Source organism: Ochotona princeps, chromosome 25 (assembly GCF_030435755.1).
Source record: "Ochotona princeps isolate mOchPri1 chromosome 25, mOchPri1.hap1, whole genome shotgun sequence".
Lineage (NCBI taxonomy): Eukaryota > Metazoa > Chordata > Mammalia > Lagomorpha > Ochotonidae > Ochotona > Ochotona princeps.
This window is the reverse complement of record NC_080856.1, coordinates 31,263,344-31,276,506: the sequence shown is the minus strand read 5'-3', so window position 1 is coordinate 31,276,506 and position 13,163 is coordinate 31,263,344. Positions and strand designations below refer to the sequence as shown.

General features: G+C 40.6%; 2 pseudogenes; both read left to right on the top strand.

The window, feature by feature from the left end:
- The first annotated feature begins 3,446 nt into the window (after positions 1-3,446).
- Positions 3,447-4,165, top strand: LOC118758166 (olfactory receptor 7A10-like; annotated as a pseudogene).
- Positions 4,166-11,931: 7,766 nt separating this feature from the next.
- LOC131483356 (olfactory receptor-like protein OLF4) lies at positions 11,932-12,935 on the top strand (annotated as a pseudogene).
- The last annotated feature ends 228 nt before the right edge of the window (positions 12,936-13,163 follow it).

The window sequence follows — 13,163 nt, the reverse complement described above, 5'->3', positions numbered from 1 at the left end:
CAGATCTCTGCCCTCCACAAAGGAGACCCACACGGAGTTCCTGGATCCTGGAAAAGTAACAGAAGCTGACCCTAGTGCTTAGATCCCTGTCCTCCACATAGGAGACCCAGTTGGAGTCCCTTTCTCCTGGCTTCAGCCTGGCCAGACCTGGGTATTGGAGAGGATGGAGGCACTCACTCTCTCCTTCTGTCATGCTTTCAAATGTTTAAAATGGTTCTAGGGTACTATTCATCTGTCTCGTGTCTATTTTCATTTTTACATTTAGCACCAGCATCCTATTTTCAAGACACATTTAACAGTTCCATTGGGATCCATCTTTCATTTGTAAGTAAAGATGCATATTACATTGTAACTTCATATCTGAGTATGATAGTCTCTAATACACGGCTATTATGCTTTTCCTTAAATGAAAATCATAAAACAAAATCAACACAGGAACAAAAATAGAAAACTTATAGCGACAAATAGAAAACAGAAGGCAAAGCTTTCTACAACATTGGAATTTGAACACTGTTGGGTGCGTACTGATATTCTTTGATTTCCGTTTGAACTTCTTCATGGTATGAGTTACATTTAGGGCCCAAAATAAATTTAACTTTCTGAGGGTCAAGTTTTTATATGCCGTTTGTTTAGTAAAAAAAAAAAAAAAGAAAGAAAGAAAAAAGAAATCCAGCAGTTTAATACCTAATTGAGGAAATCCAGGAGGAATGGTTAGACTTTCTGAAACTAGTTGATCAAATGTTTGAGATGACATTTTATTAATCACTGAGCCATTTATATTCTCCCTATCATATTTCAGTGCAAGCTACTTGTTAAGCAGTAGCACAAATAAGCCCATCAGTTAAGCATAGGTGGAACCCATGTGGTTAGATATCCGAAGTAATATACTTCTCAGGGGTTAATAAGAGCATCACTTAATTTTTCATAAAATGATTTAAAATATCAATAAATTTAATATTTTAACATAAAACAATTGGAGAGTATAGGAATCTACCAGTAGCCAAAGGCTTAGCATACAACTACCCATCATATTTAACAAGTAACAAATTAGAGAAATCACAATTTCCCAGGAGTAGAAACAATAATCAAATCTCAAGATGCTTTTTCCATTCCTACATAATTTTTGTGTTCAATGTTAACTTAGACATATTATGGGAAACAAGTGATAATTATCTTAGGGGAACTGGCTTGTCTCACTGAGCATAACAGTTTAAGGTGAGGAACTAAATGCAGCTATTTGTGATTGCCTCAGAGCAGGAGAAACAGAAAGAAGATTCACCTGAGTCCACCAAGGTCTCTTGGGAAACACCTGCAATGAAACAGCGTTCTGTCATGGCCAGAGTCCCTGGGGCCAGCAGGTGCTTAGAGGTCAGGGAGCTTCCTAATGAGCAGGTGCGGGGAGTTTTAAGCAGCTCCTGTGCTGTGTTCCCTCAGACTATGCAACCCTGGGCTAGAAGCAGCCTGATTGGTGCCTTGGGAGAAGCAGCATGGTTTTTGCATTTAGGGTCCTGAGTCTTTCTTAGGGACCAGAGCTTCCCTCCTTCTGATGTATCTGGGACAAAGCTTCAGTCTCCAGCATCCACCATCTACCATCTACCGTTCCCATGCAGGTAAATCTAGCAGACACTGCAGGAGTGGTCCCAGGCTATGGACACAGAGTGTTCTCAGTTGTCACCCAGGAGCTGAGCTAACACACCAGACAGTTATGGGCTTGTTGACTCATGTACTTAACTACTGAATACAAATGTCAGTGATTATCAAAGGGCAAAAAATGTTGCATCTCCTAGGGCAATGATCAGTGCTAATGAAGAAATGAGGGCAGGAAAAGATCATCTCTCAGAGATAACGAGAGGCATAAACTACCTAGAGTACATGGAGCCGACTTTGCAGCATTTGGAGCTCTGGGGGAGCAGAGAAGCAATTTTGTTTGTGTAGGGACATGTAGTGCAGTGAGGTCTTTATTAGTTTTCCAGTGCAAGAGAGACTGGTCATTCCCCATTCAAAATTAATTAGAGGAAGGAAAATGACAACCACAAAGCCCTGTAGCAGCCTCTGTACACTGAGTCACAACCCTCCTCATTTGCTTTATCACTGACAGTCCCTGTACAGAAAGGAAAGCACCAGGCAGTGGGGAATATCTGCTTGGAAATCCTGATAGGAGCAGTTGCTGGACACATAGGTCTAACAGTCTTTGCTCTCACACTGCATTCTCAGATGATTCAATGCTAATAAAGCAGTAAGAAGGGCTCCATTAAAGACACCTGCTTGACAGATACTGTATCATCTGTGAGTTGGATACACTCAAGGCTTTCCAGTCACTTGCATTTTTCCTGCAATTTCACACTTTCCTGGTGTGCTTTCAGGTGAGAGAGTTTTATTCCTGTCTTTATTGTCTTTTTGCATACAAAGATTGGCCATTTTAGACAGCTTATGTTTTTTCTGCCATGGAGTTCTTTGATATGTACTTGGAGTGTTCTTTAGTGCAAAAGAAATTTGTATTTGAAAGGTAAGTTTGTTATGGTCCAAATCATCTGGTGCAAAAGCATTTTAATTCATACTTATAAGAGGTAATCAAAAATTTGAGAACTCTCTATTTTGCAAAATGCATACATAAAAATGAGTGAATCTGTTAGCTGCATTTTAAGACGTTTTGATGTACCTTCTTAGTAAAATTTAAAAGAACTTGTGAAAAGCTTGTATTTTTCTATTGTCAAACCACAAACTCATCCTGAGTTGCAAAGCCACTGCAATTAAATCTACAAAAATTTGGTTCTGCCCACTGAGTCTTACTAAGTCACTTTTACATGTATTTCTAGCCTGTTTCACATTGAGTTGCTCTTCTCATTTGACAACCTTTATGAGTTCTCTTGTATAGCTGATTGAACCATTAACTCATAGTGACACACTTCTGCCTCCAGTTGTATGATTAAATTAAAGATCATTTTATCTGCAATAAGCAGAATTTGCATCCCAGGATCTCTTAACATACACAAGGCCACATATATGCATCACTTCATCTCCTGCTTACCTGTTCATACACTGCCTAGGAAAATCTACAGTGAGTTGGTAAACACTGATGAATAGAAATTTTTAAGGGGTCAAAAAATATCTGATTGAACATGAGAAGTATTTGATGCTTTAGGGAAGGCCTGGTAGTGGAAAGGAATTCTTGGTCAGTGATCCCACTGGGAAAGAGCAAAATGGAACCTGAGCCATCTCCAAATGTGGGAGCTACATTCTGAACATTAAAACATGAATTTTGGATTTACACTCTGTTATTTACATTCTGTTTGTATATATATGCTTCAGGTTCAAGTACATCTCCCTGAAAGTGATCTGCACCACATTAAACTGAGCAAACAAACTCACAGCTTTCAGAATTCCTTCTCCTGGGATTCTCAGAGGACCCAGCACTGCAGCCTCTCATCTTTGGGCTATTCCTCTCCATGTACCTGGTCACTGCAAGTGGAAACTTGCTTATTGTCCTGGCCATCCTCTTCGACACCAACCTCCATACACCCATGTACTTCTTCCTCGCCAACCTTGTCATTAGTAAATGTCAGCTTCACTACCACCACCATCCCCAAAATGTCGGTGAACATCCAGACTCAGAGCAGAGCCATCAGCTATGCAGGCTGCATCACACAGATGTTTTTCTTTCTGCTATTTGGAGGCCTGGATGACTTTCTCCTGGTCGTGATGGCCTTTGACCAATTTGTGGCCATCTGTCATCCCTTGCACTACATGGTCATCATGAACTCCCAGAAAAACTGAAATGAATCAGGTGGTCCACAGAGCCTGTTCTGACACCTTTCTCAATGACCTCATAATGTATCTTGCAACTGTGCTGGTGGCAGGAGGTCCCCTGTCTGGGATCCTATACCCTTACTCTAGGATTATCTCTTCCATCCGTACCATCTCATCAGCTCAGGGAAAGCATAAAGCGTTTTCCACCTGTGCCTCTCACCTCTTCACCATCTCCCTATTTTATGGCACAAGCATAGGAGTGTACCTCAGTGTCAGCACTGCCCCAAGTTCAGCCTCAACTTCAGCAGCCTTGGTGATGTACACCATGGTCACCCCAATACTGAACCCCTTCATCTACAGCCTGAGGAACACAGACATGAAGAGGGCTGTAAAAAGACTGCTGTTCCCTAAAATATAGGTAAGCCAACTGTGTTGGGGCTGAGTGGTGTCAGTGACTTCATGTCTCAAGCCTCAATGTTAGACATTGTGATGAATTTGTCAGAGGAGAAAGCAGAGCTTTCTTGGTCTGTTCACTGTTTTTCTATCATTATTATTATTTATTACTCTGGGTACACTGCAAATGAATGACCCAATGCATTGCAATATGTGTTATCTGATATGTCAACACTTTCTTTCTGATTTTGCCTTTTTTCCATCTTTATTGTCAATATTGTTTCACAAATCCAAGGGGACTCAAAAATTTTGTGGAAAATGAGAGTCAATGAGGACAGTTTAGGTGCTGTAAGACTTCTAATTCCACGTGGATTTTTAAGAGTGCCTCTACATTTTTATAATGAATTCATATAAGTTTAAATTCTATTGAACTACCACTTATATTTGCTTTTGGAATGACCTTTTTTGGTATGCATACTGATATCCAGTTGCACCAAATTTAATGTAGAAAGATAAGAGTTCATTATTTTGATGGCTATGTGTTAGTCCATTTATGTGTACCACAGGCTCTGTTGATGGGAATCTGTATTAGCATAGTCTTATGCATATTCTTTGAAGTGCATGAGTGTAAGTGTGTGGAATTTTAATGCCCACATTTTTCATGATATAATTCTTATCAAATAACATCTTATGTGATTATTCAACATTCTCCTTTATTTCTTAGGAGTTTAGTTTCTAGATACCATACATTTAAGAAACACCATAATAACAGGTTTAGATATTTTATTCCAACTAAAACAGAAAAACATTTTTCACTTTTTCTTATATATGATAATTCATATATAAGACACACACAAGAACAAGATTTGTACGATAGGAACTGGCATCTTGTGATCTGTTTATTGTATTAACCCTTGTCAATACTCCTGCATAGCAGTAGTCATTCTGATTTCTACTTGACATTAAGACTATGATTAAAATACTTAAACTACATTACTGCATGCGGTTGTAGAAGAAAAGGAAGAAAAGGATATTGACACAGGGAAATAAGACTAATTTCTTCGAATTTTATTTGTGAAAATCCTGAAACCTGTTCTCTTTCTATCCATAGAAATTGAAGTGATGAATTTTTAAAAATTCACAAGAACATCCCCATCCATTTGTTCAACTCACTTAATGCATCGTTGCTTTCCTCAGTGCTGGGATAGAAATTTTGTGAAAATACCTGTTTCTTCATTCGGGCTCTGAGAATTCTTCCCACTCCTGGTAGGACAATATGTTATCAGAAACCTGTTCTTTTTGTAATTCATCCCATAAGACTCCTGGAAGGTGAGACACTTGAAGGTGATGGTATTTTGCAAAAACTTTCAGAAGAAACTGTATTAAAGATTTAAAATATCCACACATAACACCTTGACAGACAGCCATGGTGGCTCAAGTAGCTGTTTTTGCCATGGCCAGGGGAGAGCAGGGCTGAGAACTGGCTCCTGGCTCAGGAATAAACCCATCCACTGTGAGCCTCTCTCTCTGTCTCTGAAAAAGAATTCCCACGTGATTCCTTTTTCAAAGTTTGACAAAACAATATTTGTAAAACCTCCGATCTGCAGAGTTGTTGGCTGTGGGAGCTGTTGTGGCCTGGGGTGGTTGTCTGCCCTAAGTTGCCTCAAAGCAGTGTTGACAATGTCTGGGTCCCCAGGGGGCCTCATAAACTCAGGTTTAGGAGGAGATCTGGCTAGGAATACGGTTCTTGAGCTCCATCGTATGTAGGACCAGGAGTGCCAGATAAAGAAGCAAAGCTTTGGAAGGTTGTGGTCCTGCTCATGGCCATCACTAGCCAGCTCTGCTCCAAGTGTCCATGGGAAGACATGTGTGCCCACTTGTGACCAATACTGTGTTGGGTGGCAGCCTGGAAGGTTACTGCTACTCGCTGGAGCACCATTTACTCTGTGGCATGAGTAAAAGAATCTGTTAGCTGCACCAAGAAACCAAAAAACAAAAATCCAACCAAACCATCCAACCAACTCCTCTGTGTTGCAGCCTCTAGAAACTCTATCATCTATCCATCTGTATCTAGTGATGTGATGATGCAAGCATTTTGTGAACCTACTATATGTATATATTTTTGTTTCATTCTTAGACAATATTTGTGGTAAATGAATTTGTTCTTTTCAAACAGGTATTTAGCAAGGGTGACAAAGTGCAATTGTGACACAGATTTATAAATTATGAGTTTAACATCATGAATGAAGAATTAAAAAAAAGATGAAACATTCTCTCCACTAGGCAGGAATCTTCTCTATGTCCTCCCCATAGAGCATTGACGGACATGGGGGTTGCTGATTAAAACAGCATAGAAAAAGAGTGTGGAGATAAGGTGAAAGGCTCAGTATTTTTTCAATAAATATTCAAGACTTCAGAAAAATCTCATGTTTTTCTAGGTTGTTTTGGTTTATGTGGCTGTAGTAGGTCTACGCAATTCTTGCACCATCACACAAGTAGATACCAATGGGTAGATGGCCTGCAGTGGTATGGCGGCTGCTTGCAGGCCACTTTCCCTTTGTTTTTCTAATTCATCACTCAGATATAATTTTTGCTCCATACATCGCTCCTTTCTCTGTGGCTTATATTTTGAGGAGTTCATGAGTCTGACTCTGGGTATCTGAAAGATTTTTTGCGATGGTGTCTGGATCTAAAGGAGAAAATGCGGGAACAGTTGTGACAGGCACCGGATCCGGCCTAAACTTTCCCTTTTCACCTGTACCCGGACCTCATCAGCTAAGTCATACTCATGAGTAGACTCCTCAGCTTTCTCTCTCACTTTAGATGGAGACAACACCGGCCCATCATCCTGAACCATACTGACAGCCGCTCTGATCAAAGACAAACAGTCCAAAAATCTACAGGCACCTTCGTTCCCTGTCTCAACTTTTCCACATTCCACTTAAGTCTGAACCAAGTTTCCAAGTCCAAAGAGCCCTCCTCCAGGAACCAAGGATGAAACTCAACAACAGCCTTAAGAAAACAATCTATCTGACCTTGGGAGATTTGCACCCCATTGTTCTTAAAAACATGGTGCACAGAAATAGCAAACAGAGTAGGCTGAGCTGACCCCATTACACTGCAATAACTTACTCAACAGGTATTTTAGTGCCACCTGTGGGCTCCAATGGGTTTTATTAAGGTCCCTGTTAAGGCACCAATTGTCGATGATCCTCTGAGGAGATAAGGACCTGAGGTGTGGAGACCAGAGGGAGAATGATCGGGACACAGGAGATGCAAGGCCAGTGAAGCAATGCACACTTCATTGAACTCTACAGTTTAAATATGTACCAGGCAGGTTACCTAGGCAACCATGGAAAGCCCCTCTAAAGGTAGAAAACAAGGAAATGAAACTACAATCACTGTAACAGCAAAGGAGTAAACACGTTTTTCAGGAACGGATTGTGGCAATCAAACCAATTAACTGAGGAAGGGGATATGATCAGCTACAGGCAACTAATGAGATAGGAGGTACAGGGAGGCGCTGCTCATTCCCGGCCATGCTTGGCCAGCGAAGCAGCCACAGCCCCACACGGGAAGTCTGCTTCCTGCTAGTACTCTCAGTAAGCTGAGAGTGTCTGAGTTCTGGGTTCCTAGGACATCTGATGAAATGGTTCAGAGATGCACTTCCACACTACAGCCAACTCTTAGGTTGCCAAATTAAATAGTCTGATTTTACTTTTATTTTCAAATACATACTTTTCACTTTTAAAATTAATTATTTTTTTATTATTTTGGTTTTTTTGGTTTTTTATTCTTTTAATCACTTTATGTGTATTTTTTATTATTTATTATTATTATTTTTTTTAATTTTATTTTAAATTCATTAATTACATTCTATTATGTGACACAGTTTCATAGGTACTTGGGTTCTCCCCACCCCTCCCCAAACCCTCCCACCATGGTGGATTCCTCCACCTTGTTGCATAACCACAGCTCAAGTTCAGTTGAGATTCCCCCATTGCAAGCATATACCAAACATAGAGTCCAGCATCTTATTGTCCAGTCAAGTTCAACGGCTTCTTAGGTATACCCTTTCTGGTCTGAAGACAGAGCCAGCAGAGTATCATCCCAGTCATTTAAAAGCTCCAACATACCATCAGCAAAAATTTACATCATTATGGGATTAATTGACATAGTAATGAGTAACCAATATGTTAAAAGTAAATGCGAGTTCCCAGCCACCTTCTGTGACCACCTCACTTACATTTCAGTTTTAGTTTATACGCAACATATAACATTCATAACATAACATGTTATACATAACATCATATCATCTTAAATTAAGGCAAACATGTGGTATTTAACCTTTTGGGATTGGCTCATTTCCCTTAGCATTATGGTTTCCAGTTTGGCCCATTTGGCCACAAAGAACTGTATTTTGCTTTTTTTAATAGCCGAGTAGTATTCCATGGAGTAGATGAACCATAGCTTTCTTATCCAATCTTCTGCTGATGGGCATTTTGGCTGCTTCCATGTTTTTGCAATTACTGATTGTGCTGCTATGAACATAGGAGTGCATATTGGTTTCTCATAAAACAATTGTTCTGGATATATTCCTAGGAGTGCTATTGCTGGATCATACAGTATGTTGATTTTGAATTGTTTGAATATTCTTCATACTGATTGCCATAGAGGCTGTACCAGCCTGCAGCCCCACCAGCAATGGAGTAGGGTTCCCTTTTCCCTGCAACCTCGCCAACAAGTGTTGTTGGTGCTTTTATTCATGTGGGCCAGTCTTACTGGCGTTAGGTGGTACCTCATTGATGTTTTAATTTGGATTTCCCTTATTGCCAGGGAACTTGAGCATTTTTTCATATGTTTATTTGCCATTTGGGTTTGTTCCTTTGTGAAGTGTTTGCCCATTTCCCGTGCCCATTTCTTGAGTGGCTTGTTTGTTTTGACATTTTGGTTGTTTCGTAGCTCTTTGTATATTCTGGAGATTAGCCCTCTATCACCTATGTCGTATGCGAAGATCTTCTCCCATTCTGTGGGTTGCCTTTTTACTTTGTTGATGGTTTCTCTCACTTCCTAAAAAAGACTCCAGAAGCAGTAGAAATCGAGACCAAAATAAACAATTGGGACCTCATCAAACTAAAAGTAATTATTTTAAAATATTTTTTAAAGATTTATTTATGTTTATTGGAAAGGCGGATATACAGAGGAGGAGAGACAGAGAGCAAGATCTTCTGTACAATGATTTACTCCCCAAGCGGCTGCAATGGCTGGAGCTGAGCCAATCCAAAGCCAGGAGCCAGGAAATTCTTCGGGGCCTCTCACAAAGGTGCAAGGTTGCAAAGCTTTGGCCTGTCCACAACTACTTTCCTAGGCTACAGGCAATGAGCTGGATGGGAAGCGGGGCTGCCAGGATTGGAACTGGCACCCATATGGGATCCCGGGCACATTCAAAGCAAGGACTTTAATCACTAAGCTATTGTGCCAGGCCCTTAAAAGATATTTTAAAGTAAATATTTTCATTTATTTAGGGTGTATTATATGACAATTGATGTTGGGTTAAAATATTAACATATTTTTAAAACAACATATCAGTCACAGACTTGGTGCACTACCAACCATCATATTCAAAAAGTAAAAAAATTAGAGAAACTGGTTTCCCAGGAGTAGAACCACAATCAAATCTCAAGATGCTTTTTCCATTTCTAGATTATTTTTGTATTCAGAATTTACTACGACTATTAGGGGAAGCACATGATAATTATCTTTGGAGATTGGCTTGTCCTACTAAGCAAAATATTTTATAATGAGAAACTAAATGGCAGCTATTTGCATTTCCTGTAGAGCAGGAAAAAGAGAAAGAGGATTCACCTGAGTCCATCATGCTCTCTTGGGAAACACCTGCAAGAAAACAGCCTTTTGTCATGGCCAGAGTCCCTCAGGGCCTGCAGGTGCTTAGAGGTCAGGGAGCTGCCTAATGAGCATGTGCTGGGAGCTGTAAGTAGTTCCTCTGCTGTGTTCCCTCAGACTGTGCAACCTTGTGCTAGAAGCAGCCTGCTTGCTGCATTTGGGTTCCTGAGTCTGGCTCAGGGACCAGAGCTTCTCTCCTTGCCTCTACCGTGTCTGCTACGGAGCTTCAGTCTCCAGCATCCACCATCCAGGGAGAAATTTGGGTGTCTATACAGCCACCTTGTATCCACAGTTCTCATGCAGGTGAGCTTGGCAGACGCTGCAAGAGGGATCCCAGACTGTGGATACAGACAGCTTTCCCTTGGGATAACCTAAAACTGAACTATCCTAGTTAACACCTGGTATTGGCTGTGACTGCTATATTTAACTATTGAATGCATTTGTCAGTCATTATTAAAGGGGAGGAAAACGTTGGATATCCTAGGGCAATAGTCATTGCTGATGAAGAAATGAGGGCAAGAAAAGATCAATTCTAATAGACAATGAGATGCATATGCTGCCTAGAGTACATACAGCCACTCAAAACCAATTAGACAAGAGATAATGACCACTCCTCTCCCTGGAACCACCTCTGCAGACTATGTCACAACACTGCACATTCAGGCAGAGAACAGTTGAAGTAACCATCCCCATATTAACAGGAAAGGACCAGGAGAGGGGTATTGTCTGCATGGAAATCCTGATAGTAGCAGCTGCTGGAGCACACAGGTCTCAGGGTCTTCTCAACTACATTCTCACATGACTCAATGTTAAATTAATAATGCAGTAAGAACAACTCTCTCAAAAACACCTGCTCGACAGTTACTGCATCTTGTTTGAGTTGGATGCACTCTCGGGGTTCTAGTCCTCACATTTTCTCCTGCGATTTCACACTTTCCTGGTATGGTGTCAGGTGAAACACTTTTATTTTTCTCTTTACTGTCTTCTTACCTACAAAGACTGACCATTGTTGACAGCTTTTTTGTTATAGAATCTTTTGATGTATATTTGTATTGTTCTTAAGTGAAAAAAAGTGTATTTAAAAGGTAAGTTTGTCATGTTCCAAAATGTCTGGTGCAAAAAATATCTTATTCCATATTAGGAAAGATCATCAAGATTTAAATCTCTATTTTTCAAAATGTATGCACAAAAATTAGTGTATCATTTGGCTGCATTTTCCAAGACATTTTGATGGATCATCTTGATGAAATTTAAGAGGATTTGGGAATGCTTGCATTTTTCTCTTGCGAAAATCAGTAACTCTCCCTGGGCACGAACCGCACTGTTACTAAATTTACAAAAATGTGCTTCTGCAAATTGAGTCTTAATAGTTCAGTTTCATATATCTACATTTATATATTCCCAACCTGCTCTTGCTGAGTTTTCTTATCATTTGACATATCTTGTGATTCCTCATTGTTCTACATGAGTGAATCACTTATTCAAAGTCATACCACTTCTAACTTCAGTTACACCATTTGAGTGAGGATCACTTTAACGTTCATAAGGATAATTAAATCCCATTATTTCTTGTGATACATGGAACCACACATTGTACACTGCTTTTTCATCTGCTTCCTTGTTCATGCCTTTAACTGGAAAACCAATGGTGAGTTTTTAACCTCTGATGAACAGAAATTTCTCATGTTGTCAAAGAGCATCTCATTAAATGTGAGAGCATCGATGCTTTAGGGAAGATGTAGGATTGCAAACAATCCTTGGTTGGTGATTCCCCTAAAAAGAACCAAATGGGAACTAAGACATCTTAAAATGTGGGAGTTCAATCCTGAATGGGAAACACGAATTTTGGATTTCTGCTCTGTTGGTTACATCTTATTTTGTATGCACATGATTCAGGTTCAACTACTATTTCCTGTTAGCAACCTGCAACATATAACACTGGAAAACCAAACTCAGCTTGCAGAGTTCTTCCTCCTGGGATTCTCAGAGGACCCAGCACTGCAGCCTTTTGTCTTTGGGATGTTCCTCTCCATGTACCTGATCACTGTAAGTGGGAACCTGCTCATCATAATGGCCATCCTCTCTAACCCACAACTCCACACACCCATGTATTTCTTCCTCGCCAACCTGTCTTTCTCTGACATCAGCTTCACCACCACAAACATCCCCAAGATGCTGGTGAACATCCAGACACAGAGCCAAGCCATCAGCTATTCAGGCTGCATCACACAGATGTACTTTTTTATATTCTTCATAGGATTAGAAATTTTACTCCTGACAATGATGGCCTATGACCAGTTTGTGGCCATCTGTCACCCCCTGCACTACACGGTCATCATGAACTTGCAGGTCTGTGTGAAGCTCGTGCTGGTATGCTTGGTCATTGGTGTCCTGAATGCCCTGATGCAGAGCTTACTGGTGCTGAGGCTGAACTTCTGCACACACCTGGAAATCCCTCACTTTTTCTGTGAGTTGAATCAGGTGGTCCACAGAGCCTGTTCTGACACAGTTCTCAATGACCTCATGGTCTATATTGCAGCTGTGCTGCTGTTGGTTTTTCCCCTGTCTGGGATCCTGTACTCTTACTCCAAGATCATATCCTGCATCTGTGCCATCTCATCAAAACAGGGCAAGCCTTTTCCACCTGTGCTTCTCATCTCTTGACCATCTCCCTATTTTATGGCACAAGCATAGGTGTATATCTCAGTGCCAGTGCCGCCCCAAGTTCAGCCACAACTTCAGCAGCCTCGGTGATGTACACAGTGGTCACTCCCATGCTGAACCCCTTCATCTACAGCCTGAGGAACACAGACATGAAGAGGGCTCTGAAAAGACTGTGCTGCATAAATGATAGTCGAACCCATGGTGTTGGAGCTGAACAGTGTCAGTGACTTCATGTCTCAAGTCTCAGGCTCAGACACTGTGATGAATTTACCAAAAGAGGAAACAGAGCTTGCTTATTTTTATCACTGTCTGGACTTTATTTTTTTGCAATACTCAATTCCTCTGGGTATGCTGTAAATGACTGAACCATTGCATTGCACTATATGTTATCTCTGGACACTCACAATTTCTTCCTGAGTATTCCTTTTCTCTGAATTTAAGGTCCACTTTGCTTA